Source organism: Bicyclus anynana, chromosome 1 (assembly GCF_947172395.1).
Source record: "Bicyclus anynana chromosome 1, ilBicAnyn1.1, whole genome shotgun sequence".
In the NCBI taxonomy this organism is placed as follows: Eukaryota; Metazoa; Arthropoda; class Insecta; order Lepidoptera; family Nymphalidae; genus Bicyclus; species Bicyclus anynana.
In genome coordinates this window covers 8,684,127-8,696,584 of record NC_069083.1, presented here as the reverse complement: position 1 = coordinate 8,696,584, position 12,458 = coordinate 8,684,127, and the positions used below count along the sequence as shown (strand labels likewise).

Below are 12,458 nucleotides of genomic sequence, written 5' to 3'. Positions count from 1 at the left end.
CATACGATACATGCATTGTTGTTGGCTGTATACGTTTGCGATAGTTACGTTGTCCAGTTTTTGACATCACTTCATGTGTGTGGAGAATTATTAGTTCTCTGATCAATACGAAATGTTTAAACAAAACACGCGCTCATTCAGTTATCTACAGTAACTCAGACAACAGTATTTTAAATTAATTTAACTGTGACATTTCGGAAAGCAAGCAGTTTAATCTGCATGGTCTTTATAATGCGTATCTGTCTTCCGCTTATAAGTTGGATGCAATCTTTGTGCGTTTCAGAACGTCGTGTGTTAATTTGCCCAACACAAGGTATCAGCGATAACGTAGGGGCGCAGTGGCAGGGCATCGCCTCACGCGTCTTGATACTTTACGCACAGTGTACACGTAGTTATAGTATGCGCGTTATCATCTGAGTCGTCCGGTCATAAAAGTCAAAAAAGATAGGAATGTGCAGCGCGCCTACCTGCGCACCCTAATTATCGATAAACGGCTACCTGCGCACGTGCTAATGATGAGTCAATAATGATTTGGACGATTCTGATTGGTCGGTTTCTAATGTAATTGCATTGCGTATTTTTTTTGCTATAAATGTGTTTACTGCAATTAAATAAATACATTCATGTGTTACTCGTTGCGCACTATGGATACTTTATTTTCTAACGTTGATCTGAAGAAATTACATGGCGATATTAGCCCTCAAGCTCGAACACTGATTCACAACGTATTCCTGTTTCTCAATGAATTGAAAAGTGATCCGAATAAAGTGGCTTCTCTAAATTTCAACAAACCACGTGAAATGGCCGCATTTGTTTGTGGTGTGAGCAGAGCGACAGTGGACCGAATCAAGACGGAAGTATCACAATCAGGCAGTACCTGTATACCAAGAACAAATTTTAAGAAACCACAAACCGTCACTAATATTGACGATTTTGATAAAAGTGTGTTGAAGCGAACTGTAGCTTCATTTTATGAGAATGGAGAGTATCCATCCGTGGCGAAAATTTTAGAAAAATTCCGTGAACAATTACCCGATTTTAAATGCGGCAACACTTCAATGAGAATACTACTGAAGGAGGTTGGGTTCCAGTATAAGAAAAATAGCGAAGGACGTAAATATTTAATGGAAAGAACTGATATTGTTTGTGCTAGAATGGACTTTTTAAGGAAATTGGATTTACTTAGAAGAACTAACGATCAGCGACCACGTTTCTATCTAGACGAAACATGGATTAATCAAAACCATGCAAGAAAGAGGATGTGGCTTGGAAGCAACGATGAAGGAGGTTTCAAGAATCAGCCTGTGGGAAAAGGCCAAAGATTAATAGTTTGCCATGCGGGTTCTGCAAGGACTGGCTTCGTTCCAGATGCGAAGCTAATATTTAAAGCAGTGAAATCAAAGGATGCTGATTACCACACAGAAATGGATGGCGAAACATATATGGCATGGTTTTCCGAATTCCTGAATCTACTTGAAGAGCCCTCAGTTATAATTGTCGATAACGCAAGCTATCATTCGATACAGTTGGAAAAGATACCCACAAGAAACACGAGGAAAGCTGAAATTCAAGAATGGTTGACAAAGAAAAAGATTCCATATTCCAGCAACGAAATTATTGAAGAATTAATAAGAAAAGTAAAAGCCAGTAACCCGCAGAAGGTCTACGCTTTAGACCATCTGGCAAATGAACGAGGTCATGAAGTAATAAGGCTCCCTCCATATCACTGTCAATATAACCCAATAGAATTAATTTGGGCACAAGTAAAGGGAGAAGTTGCGAAGAATAATAATACCTTCAAGATAGCAGATGTCGAAAATCACCTCCACCGAGCCATAGAAAATGTCACACGAGAAGACTGGGCCAAATGTGTTAGGCATGCCGAAGAACTTCAAAACAAAGATTTACAAAAAGCTCTAATTAGAGATCACGCGCCGCTTATAATAAATTTGGCAGAAGACGAAGATTCTGATGATGAAGACTCAGATGAAGATTAATTTTATTTAGTTAATAATTATATAATATGAAATATGTATTATATTAAATCAAATATTGTTAATTTTTTTAATTTTGTGAACAAGATACGATAATAAACTTTACTTATCGATAATATGTCTTTCATTGTTACACCCTTCACTAGACGGCTCCATAAGACCCATAAGTGCAAGCGAGATAGATATAGAGAAATGATTTATGGCCCTAAGACTCAGTTGTTAACGCGCGTACTATAGTATAAGTACGGTCTGCGCGAATAGAAACAGTGGTAGCTTATTGCTGAGATGTCATCGCAAAGTATAGTCGATACTTTGATAGATGTATTAGGTATACATCTAGTGCTGAAATTCGCTAGCTATGTTTTGATTACTGTTATAAACTCCAGCGACTGTTACCTACATTTTAGCAAAAGTAAAACAGAGTTCGTAAAAATATACCTATATAAATTCCGACCCAAAAAGGTAATCAGATAAAGAGATTACAAAGACGGACAAAGCCAAGAATATTCCAGGTGGTGTAATTCCTTTATCATTTTAATTATAAAAGGTACTATCTCGGTCCGAATTCTCTCTAGCTGTCAGCGTCAACATGCGCCGTGAGCGACGCGGTGACTACCGCAGATTGCCTCAACTACAAAAGTTCGTGTTCTGTACGTGTTCGACTATGTTTTTTATTACTAAAAAGTTGAAACAAATGGCTGCTGTTTCTATTATAGCTCACAAATATAAGAAAACTAATGTCGAACAAAGGTTTCACATTTGTTAGGACAACTTAATTAACGAATCAAAATGTAACCAAAATAAGACCCTAGAATGGCAGAGAATGACCTTGAGTGGAGTCACGTAATTGTGAACGATGTGTGTAGGGTTAAAGGTACCTTTGACTGTATACAAACACTCCCCTTTTCCACTCAAGTCACTCTCCCCGCCTATCCCATAAGTAGTAAGTAACCCATAAAGAATTACACAACAAGAGATGTGGACGCCTCGAACGCCACGAGCACACTGAAGCCGTCTGTACCGTAAGTCGTTGCTACGCGGCGATAACATTTCTTTTTTTAACCACCCTTACCCGACCAATATTACTGAAAAGTTGAAACATTTGGCTGCTATTTCTTTGTTCAACCACCCTGACCGATGGCCTAGCTGCAAAGTTCAGGGAAGCGTATTTTTTGTAAGTGGAAATGACACTATGTTTTTTATTTCAATAAAATTTAATAAAAATATACGAAGTACTTTCGTATGAAAAATATATAGATAAATAGAAATACAAATGAACCCTCACTTGAGACCCTTAAGTTAACCCGTGACCCTCAAACCCTAACAAGAGTGCTTACGGTCGCATACCAAAGACATATATGTTACCTAGGTACCACTGAACATACTCATAGTTCGGCGCCAATATTGCATTATAAGTTTACGCATTTGAAATAGATATTTATGGCCTTTTGTTGTAATGAATTGATAAAGATTTTGAAAACGATTTAGTTTTCGTCTAGGTATAGAAAAGAAAACTCTCCAATTGCAAAGTTCTCATTTATGAAAACTTTTAACGATATAATTTATTTCAGAATAAATTTTATATAGCTAAGTGTAACATTTTTCGATATTTGTACTCGTACATTACATTTTACATTTTTTTTACATTTCATTACATGTACATTTTTTAGATATTTTATTTTAATAAAAGACTTTTATTTAAATGAAATATTTAAAGAAAAGAGCACGACATTGTTCGAACGATTCACTCCGCTTTAGATTTGCACTACAAGACAAAATCAACACTTTACTGTTCTCAATAAGGAAAAGAAAACAATCATTAAGAAAATCCTGTATTTACCGCGAGCAATAAAACTCTATTCAGTACAAAATGTCTTGAACAGAAACAATCCAATGATTCAGTCGCTCATTTTAAACTGCAGTAACTCGAGTATTTGTATCCTTTTATTATGTTACTCACCAGCCAACCCAGTGAATATGACCTCTGCCTTTGATTCGGAGGGTGTAGGTTCGAGTCCGGTCCAGGGCATGCACCTGAAAGTCACCGACATAGCTCAACGAGTTGCGAAGCTGAAGTGGCAATGGGCGGGGCACATAGTTCAGAGAGCCGATGGACGGTGGGGTCCCGAAGTGCTGGAATGGCGACCCCGCACTAGTATGCGCAGTGTTGGTCGACCCCCCACCAGGTTGACTGACGACATCAAGCGAGTCGCAAGGATTCGCTGGATGCAGGTGGCAGTATCGTGATGTGTGGAAGTTCCTACAAAAGGCCTATGTCCTGCAGTGGACGTCCATCGGCTGATATGATGATGATGATAATGAATGGATCTTTTTAGCCCCTTGTATAACAATCTACTATTGGCGTACCGGTAGTAGACTCACTAGAAACAGACTTTGACATTTCGAAAGTGCTTGTACATGGCTTGTATGTACTTTAAGAGTATCTATAGTTTGTAGACTAAGCCTACTTGAAAGGAACGTGTTTAATTTGATGTAAAATAAGTCTTCTTTCCGACTTTTATAAAGTACGTAAAATGTCTTAAAGCCAGCGACATTATATTGTACCTACGGCTTAAAACTAATTATTTTATAAGGAACATTAAAAAATATTGGTACCGATCTTAGGTTGGAATTTTAATAAACTTGTCTTTTTATTTTTCCTCAGCATCTATGAAATGGAAAATTACACAAGACGACAGGAATTTCAATAAACGGCTGTTGCTTAGAGCATTTAATTAAGTCTTCCAAAAAATAAAGATTATCAAAGTACGTATCTTTTGTTCTATTTGACACAGCCTTTGGACAATGGTCTCAATAGAATTTGTGTAAGAAATTGCAGAAATTTACATAAATGTTTAAAAGATTACCTGTTTATTCGCAGACGGCCACAAGTTCGTTTAAAATCTTTTTAGCCTTCTTCGACTTCGTCTGCGTGGATTTCAGCTTTTCACAAATCCCGCAGGAACCATGGATGTTTATTACACATAATATAAACCTTCCTCTTCAATCACTCTATCAGAAAAACCGCATCAAAAACCGTTGCGTTTTAAAGATTTAAGCATACATATAGACAGAGAAAGCGACTTTGTTTTATATTACGTAGTGATGAACTATTGCTCAGGTCAATATTGCTAAGATGAAGTACAATTGGTTAAGATACTCATAAAATTACGCCAGTACCAGATACCGTGTCCACGGTTAGAAGGCCGCGTTCTAGCATAGTATTTCTGTTGTATAAGTTGGAAAAAGTCGTAGGTCGCAGTTGTTATGTTCTAAATTTAAAACAATACATAAATACTCTTTTAAAAGAATAGGTACCATAGTACCTATCCTTTATTCTTCTTATTTTATGAGGTGGTACTATGAACATTAAGATATAAGTAGCTGCAGACTGAAAGCATTACCAGTATCGAGCTACGTTCTGCAGTCAATGGTACTGGATATTGGATAGTGGATAGTTTGTCTGATCGTTACAAATGGACGTCTGCCAACTCGAATAACAAATGTGACTGCGTTTCCACTGCGATAATGGTTTAATGCCAAAATAAACGTAACGCTCGTTTCGTTTCAAAAATATTGTTTTAAAACTATGCATACTGCGTTTTGCGTTTCCACATCAAATTGTGTGTACACTGTAAATACATAATGTGGATAATGTGATAATCTCCCCATGTTGACTATGCATTTCACCTAATAATAATGTGGGAAATTAAATGTCTGGTGTACATTTATTTACTCCCTGTTATTTTACCTTTGTCTGCGGATCTATAGCATCATTATCAACCCATATTCGGCTCACTGCTGAGCTCGAGTCTACTCTCAGAATGAGAAGGGTTAGGCCAATAGTCCACCACGCTGGCCCAATTCGGATTGGCAGAATTCACACACGCAAAGAATTAATTAAATTCTCTGGTATGCAGGTTTCTTCACGATCTTTTTCCTTCACCGTTTAAGACAACAAAAGTTGGTGCATGCAAACAAACGAGGTGCATGCCTCGGACTGGAGTCGAACCCACACTCACCGGAATCGAAGGCAGAGGTCATATCCACTGGACTATCACGATATAACCAATAGTAAAGATATTATAACGAACAGAAGATATAAATGTACAATGTTTCTCTAAGCCTACATCAATACCGTAGAACTTTATTTTAATGTATCCCTTACATTAAACATGATTTACTTTATTGCCTAACCAAAAATTACAGTAAAATACTTTAACTTTTTATAAGGTTAACCTATGTTTTTGGAGTTTAGATTCACCACGTTTCTCTGAACTTGTTTGACTCTATAAGCCTGCCAGTCTATCTGGATTATAATTGAAAATTTCTGCCATCAAGCCTGAACTCCAAACAAAGGATAGCATAGCCTGAATCAGCATTTAACCACTGAACTAAGGAGGTATGTTAACCTGTTCAACAAACCATTGAATTAAACCGCGTACAAACAGGCAGAAGCGAAAACGAACTTTGTTTTATACTCTTCAGAGAGTTTACCAACAATTTTAAATTGAATTTGTTTACTTATTTGATCCCCTTATTTTAGGTCCCTATCTGCATAGTTTATTATCTAAACTAGTTACGCAGTCTGACCGGCTCTCATTTGATTTTCGAGTGGCATTATGTTGCTGTTCGAAACTAACTTTTATGCAAGTGAGTTCGGATGGAACAGCTTGTTTATGCATTGCATTTGCATATTTACATAGTTGTTATGGACTGAAATGGCTTCTGGTGGGTAGGAATGTATTTTCTTAACTATCTCTCTTTGAACGACATTGTCAGTAATTAGTTGCGAACCAACCTTATATAACTTACGAGTAATCTGCAATAGTCTTTACGCATTGAAATAGCCATTGATAAAATTAATTTAGTTTTAATTATTTGAGGTAAGTCCAGTGGATATATGAGCTGTGATATGACCTCTGCCTCAGATTTCGGAGGTTGTGGTTTCGAATCCGGTCAGGGGCATGCACCTCCAACTTTTCAGTTGTGTGCATTTTAAGAAATTAAATATCACGTGTATCAAAACACTGAAGGATAAACATTGTGAGGAAACTTGCATACCAGAGAATTTTCTTAATTCTCTACGTGTGTGAAGTCCGCCAATACGCATTGGGCCAGCTTGGTGGTCTATTGGTATAACCCCTCTCATTCTGAGAGAGACTCGAGCTCAGCAGTGAACCGAATATGGGTTGATATAATGATGAAAGTGTTAAGATGATGATCTTTTTTTCGTTTTGATACAATTATTTAAAAAAATATTAATGTAGTGATACTAGATATTGAAGTATCTGAATGTCACAGATATTCTATTGTGCATCTATGTAATTGACATTAAAGTTGCCATTCAAAAATTCTAAAGTCTTTTTGGCTTGGACTTATCATCTGTTTCTTTGGGAATTTTATTTTGTTATTAAGCCCCAGTGGACGAAAGAGATATAACAAAAATAATATTGAAATCGGTCAAACCATTTTGGAGTTGATGAACTATTTATGTACCTTAAACACGCCGAATAATAAGGAACATGATATTTTTTGAAACTCAATCAAAAAGCGCATCAAACCAATGTGGTAGGTACTCTATTAAATATTTCTAGATAAACAAAACACATCAATCACCGGTTAAGATCTCAGATAGGTATTTGTATTTGACTGTTTACATGTTTTCTATTAGTGAATGTTGTGTGCACTTGTCATAGATTTGCATTGCATTGTGCATGTATGGTGTAAGTGTACGTTAAAAAATAGGTACTTCGCGAGTCAGATAATAATAAGAACGGCGACATAGCTGTACTCGTCGACACTCTGACACAGTTACTATTTAATTCAACGCACAGTAATCGCATCGCAGTGGACGCTAAAAATATAATTACACATTGGCATTCACCCCACGGCGCCGGCCCTCTGACGGCGGGCACTACATCCTCACGTGCATCCCAATAAGCGACAGCCTACCCTCCGGCCTACGGATGAGTCTATAATTTTATGTTCTGGATACACAGAATAAAGATGATCCAGAATGAGTCTTTACAAGAGCAGCGTGTACAGAAAAAAACAAACGTCACGCGTCTCTTTGTCATTCGCATATACAAACTTTTTCATATTTAGTATTTCAAAATTAAACACTAACAACAATCACGTAAATTAACATTTTTAGGAACCACTTGGGTAATTTAATAAAAATTAACATTATACAAATAATTTATTTACACACACATGTACTTTGTGATAAGAATTTAAACAAAATCAAAGGTCTAACTCGTTAAACTCAATTCCTAACAATATAATAATCAATAATTAGCAATAAAAAAATAATAATCCATCTTATTTCTTTAGTTTTTCTTGAATAATATTGAAAATTACTGATGCGACGCTTCGTGTCGTACTGACTCGATAATGTATTCGTTTTTGAATTTTGTATTTGGAGCGTCTACGACATCGTCGTGTTCCGAGCGCTCTATCTGGCTATTATTCTTTAATCTTTGTCTGGATAGTAATTCGTTTTAAAACAATGGCGTCCGACGCCGCATATGAATACGTATTCGAAGTCAGGTTCACCTCTCGGCCTGTTGTGAATGGGTAAATGGTTTTTCAAGCAGGCGTGCGTTTAGCTTGTACTATTATTAAATAAGCGCTCATACGTGATCTGGCGGTTTGAGTTTTAGTTGTGATAGTTTTCTTATCGTATGCGTAATTTGCAAACGTTGCACGAGTCTTGCAAACAGTTTAGGTTTGTAGGTAACCATTAGCAGCTTATTTTTGACGGCCTCCGTGGCGCAGTGGTATGCGCGGTGGATTTACAAGATGGTTTTCTTAATTGGTCCAGGTCTGGCTGGTGGGAGGCTTCGGCCGTGGCTAGTTACCACCCTACCGACAAAGACGTACCGCCAAGCGATGTAGCTACGATGTCGTGTAGAAACCGAAAGGAGTGTGGATTTTCATCCTCCTCCTAACAAGTTAGCCCACTTCCATCTTAGACTGCATCATCACTTACCATCAGGTGAGATTGTAGTCAAGGGCTAACTTGTAAAGAATAAAAAATTAAAAAAAATAAAGCAACATTAGGATTGTGTCTTTGTAGGAGAGGGCATTTGGAGTAAGACACCAAGCTGCTTCAATTCGGGTTGACGGACTTAGCATGATGTTGAACTTTGTAATGATCATCACTATTAGATCGATAGTTTTCGGAATCGACGATCGGGGTTTAGCTGTATCCCGTAATAACACCCACGCTATTCCCCTTTATCTGATACTAGCTGCCACCGCGCGGTTTCACCCGCGTGGTTCCCGTTCCCGTAGGAATACGGAGATAATATATAGCCTATAGCTTTCCTCGATAAATGGGCTATCTAACACTGAAAGAATTTTTCAAATCAGTAGTTCCTGAGATTAGCGCGTTCAATCAAACAAACAATACAAGCTTTATAATATTAGTATAGATTTCTGTGGGATTAATTCTAATTCTGAACTGTGATAGCCTAGTAGATATGACCTCTGCCTATGATTCCGAGGGTGTGTCTTTTCAATTATGTGCAATGTGCACGTGCCTAAAACGGTGAAGGATAAACATCGAAATCTGCATAGGTACTTGAGAGTTTTCTTAACTCTCCACGTGTGTGAAGTCTGCCAAAGTCACCCTGGCCCAACAACAGTGTGCCGTATATGGGTTGATAATGATGATGATGAATTCAAATTCAAAATTCATTTATTTCAAGTAGAGCAGAATAAGCACTTTTCAGTTGAGTTTGTCTTTCTATAGTGACTCTCTACCACCGGTTAGGAAGGCCGAATCTGCTAAGCATAGTCAGTGATAAACTCAGCAGTCTATGGAGTTACAACTGACCATGTGCTATTCTAGACAGTAATCAGTGCTGCATTTTATTCAAATCAGTTCACAGTTCTGGCACGCTTGAGTAAAAAATATCCATCTATTCATCCAACCTTTCAATGAAATTAATATTCCATATCAATAATACATACATAATAAGTGTAATAGTAGCAATTATACGCACCTTATAACCTACTGTTTTATATAGAAGTTGATAAGAATAAGTTATGAACATTTAAGTAATGTTTATTCTCGGTCTGTTTATTCGTACATTGACTATTATTGTATCATAAACACTATTATCGTCAGACCAGAACTTTCTCGACTCGGCTTTCACTTTGCACCTATTGCATATAACTTACAACGAGACGGGACAGCAAAGTTGTATCTTTCTGAACTTTGTTTTGCTTCTGTATCTACAGGAAGAAAGAGTTAACAAAAATTGCTTCAAAGAAGATAGGTAGATATGATAAACTTATCTTTCTTGTATAATAAAATAAATGTTTTTCGTTTGTTCTTCATGAATTCACTTATATTGATGCACTCGTATTTTAGCATTAAACATTGATTAAATGTTTAATGCTAAAATACGAGATAACCGCAATTATCATATTCCACAAAGCCAAAACAAAAATCACAATGTCAACTGCGCAATGTCATCTACCTCCATGATATCCACGATGGGTTGTCAGATTACTAACATTAGCTATTCGTAGTGGTTAAATTTTGTGTATGTCCACTAACATACGTCAAGTTAGTGAATTGGCCTATTGAACCCTTTATTCGACTGCTGTACTTATTACTATGATTGTCATGATGACCTTATGCGTAGCATAACGAGCAAATGTAAGTGAGAGATAAAAAAGATAGAATTCTAATCATCATCAGCTTTTTTTCACGGCCATTAAGGACATGGGCCTGATGTCAATGATTCGGGATTTTGTTGACTGTCTTTGGGATTTTGAGCTTAAACAACTCTAATCCGAAGCGGGTGGACGCACTTTAATGCTTACAAAGAATAAAAAGAGTAATAAACTTCTTTAATTAGCTTGTTTTTATATCTACTTAGTCTCTAGTTTATAACGTTATTATGTTAGATACACCATTTATAAACCATAAAAAATCCTCTTCATTATATATTTTAGGGTATATTTAACCCTTAAAAGTTAATGCCATTTCCCAGACGTTGCGCACACTTTATTTATCTAAGAACACCGCAGTGTCATTGTTGTGTTAATCGGTGTTGTCATTTGTGACGGAAAGTTAAAACGACTCGTTAACTAAAATTTTACATCGTCGAGTAAAACAAACGACTGCATGCAATAAAAACTTTCCAAGTTTACGACTATCACAGTAATAACTCCTAAAAGGAGGGTAAAACAGAAATAGACCCAGCGTGTATTTACGATGGAGAATTGGCAAGTACGTACGGTGTCATGGTAATACAATGACATAGTAAATACAGTAGATGGGGAGCAGTAATGTAAACAACGGGATAAACCGCTGCCGGCGTACCTCAGCCGACCAGTTTAATGAAGAGATTTGGCACGACTGCACGAGCTTTAACGGTCTCCGAACATAACTAGCCGGCTAATATCACAACTATTCCGTGCTTAGTAGCGCTCGATAACAATATAATGGCCAAATAAACTACAATTTGTTATTTAATTGGATTTACTTATCTATATCATAAAGTCCTATGTCCACCGGTTCGCATACTAATAGGAAAACTGGGAAGTTTGGATAGAGATTTCGCGGCTTTGTCCTAGCTCCATTGTCGTGAAGTGTTACTTAATTCGTAACTGCTGATTGTAAGGTTGCTAGCACACACAATAATATCATAAAAACACTGTTATATTCTTACACCGTGCACTGTACTGGAGGTCGATTCTTGTTCTTTATACTCGTCGATGTAATATTGGCCTATAACAAGTTATACAATTTGAACTTTATTTTTATGGGATGCCAAAAATAAAATGTCAAAAACAACGATGTTGCCATGGAAACGAGCGATGTCCCATCGCTGTAACTATACAGAATGCAGGGGCTGATTAGGCAAGCATATAGGTTGTCCGCACACTGTTAACAATGTTTTTGAATAATTAAGATTGCTCCTTACTTATACATGACATACTGTTATACTGCTGGTTACAGAAATATTATTGTGTATGTCTGTGTTTTTATAATAAATTTTATCATGCGTAGATAAAAGACATCTTGCGTAGGTACTTAGGAGACAGGATCTTAATTACCACTCCATAAAACGGGCGCTATACCTGAATACAAGAAGACGTGCTTCGAAAATGTAGGCGTAATATCTGCATGCCGGAGATGTCACGTCCAACCATGCATATCTAGCGCAATCAACTCTTGATAGCCCACAGGCCGGTCCAATAGTTAGCCCAGAATATGACGGCTAGAATTTAGCATTTAATTTCCCATGTTACGGAACGCGTCGAGGAAAACTGTGACGTAATTTCGGAGCGCTATTTAGTCGCAGTGACAATTTACTCTTATGCAGTACGCTCTCCGTCCAAACCAGAACATAATGACTTTGGGTTTTGAGTAAAGGCGAACTAACGACATCCATAGTTTAAGCCAAAATTCAACCTACAATACAAAGATGTTCGTAAACA

The 12,458-nt window shown here is 37.1% G+C and overlaps 1 long non-coding RNA gene across 1 annotated transcript in view; it reads right to left on the bottom strand.

Moving 5' to 3' along the window:
• Positions 1-12,458, bottom strand: part of LOC128199190 (uncharacterized) — a 106,923-nt gene that overhangs the window by 69,017 nt on the left and 25,448 nt on the right. The window lies entirely within an intron of this gene.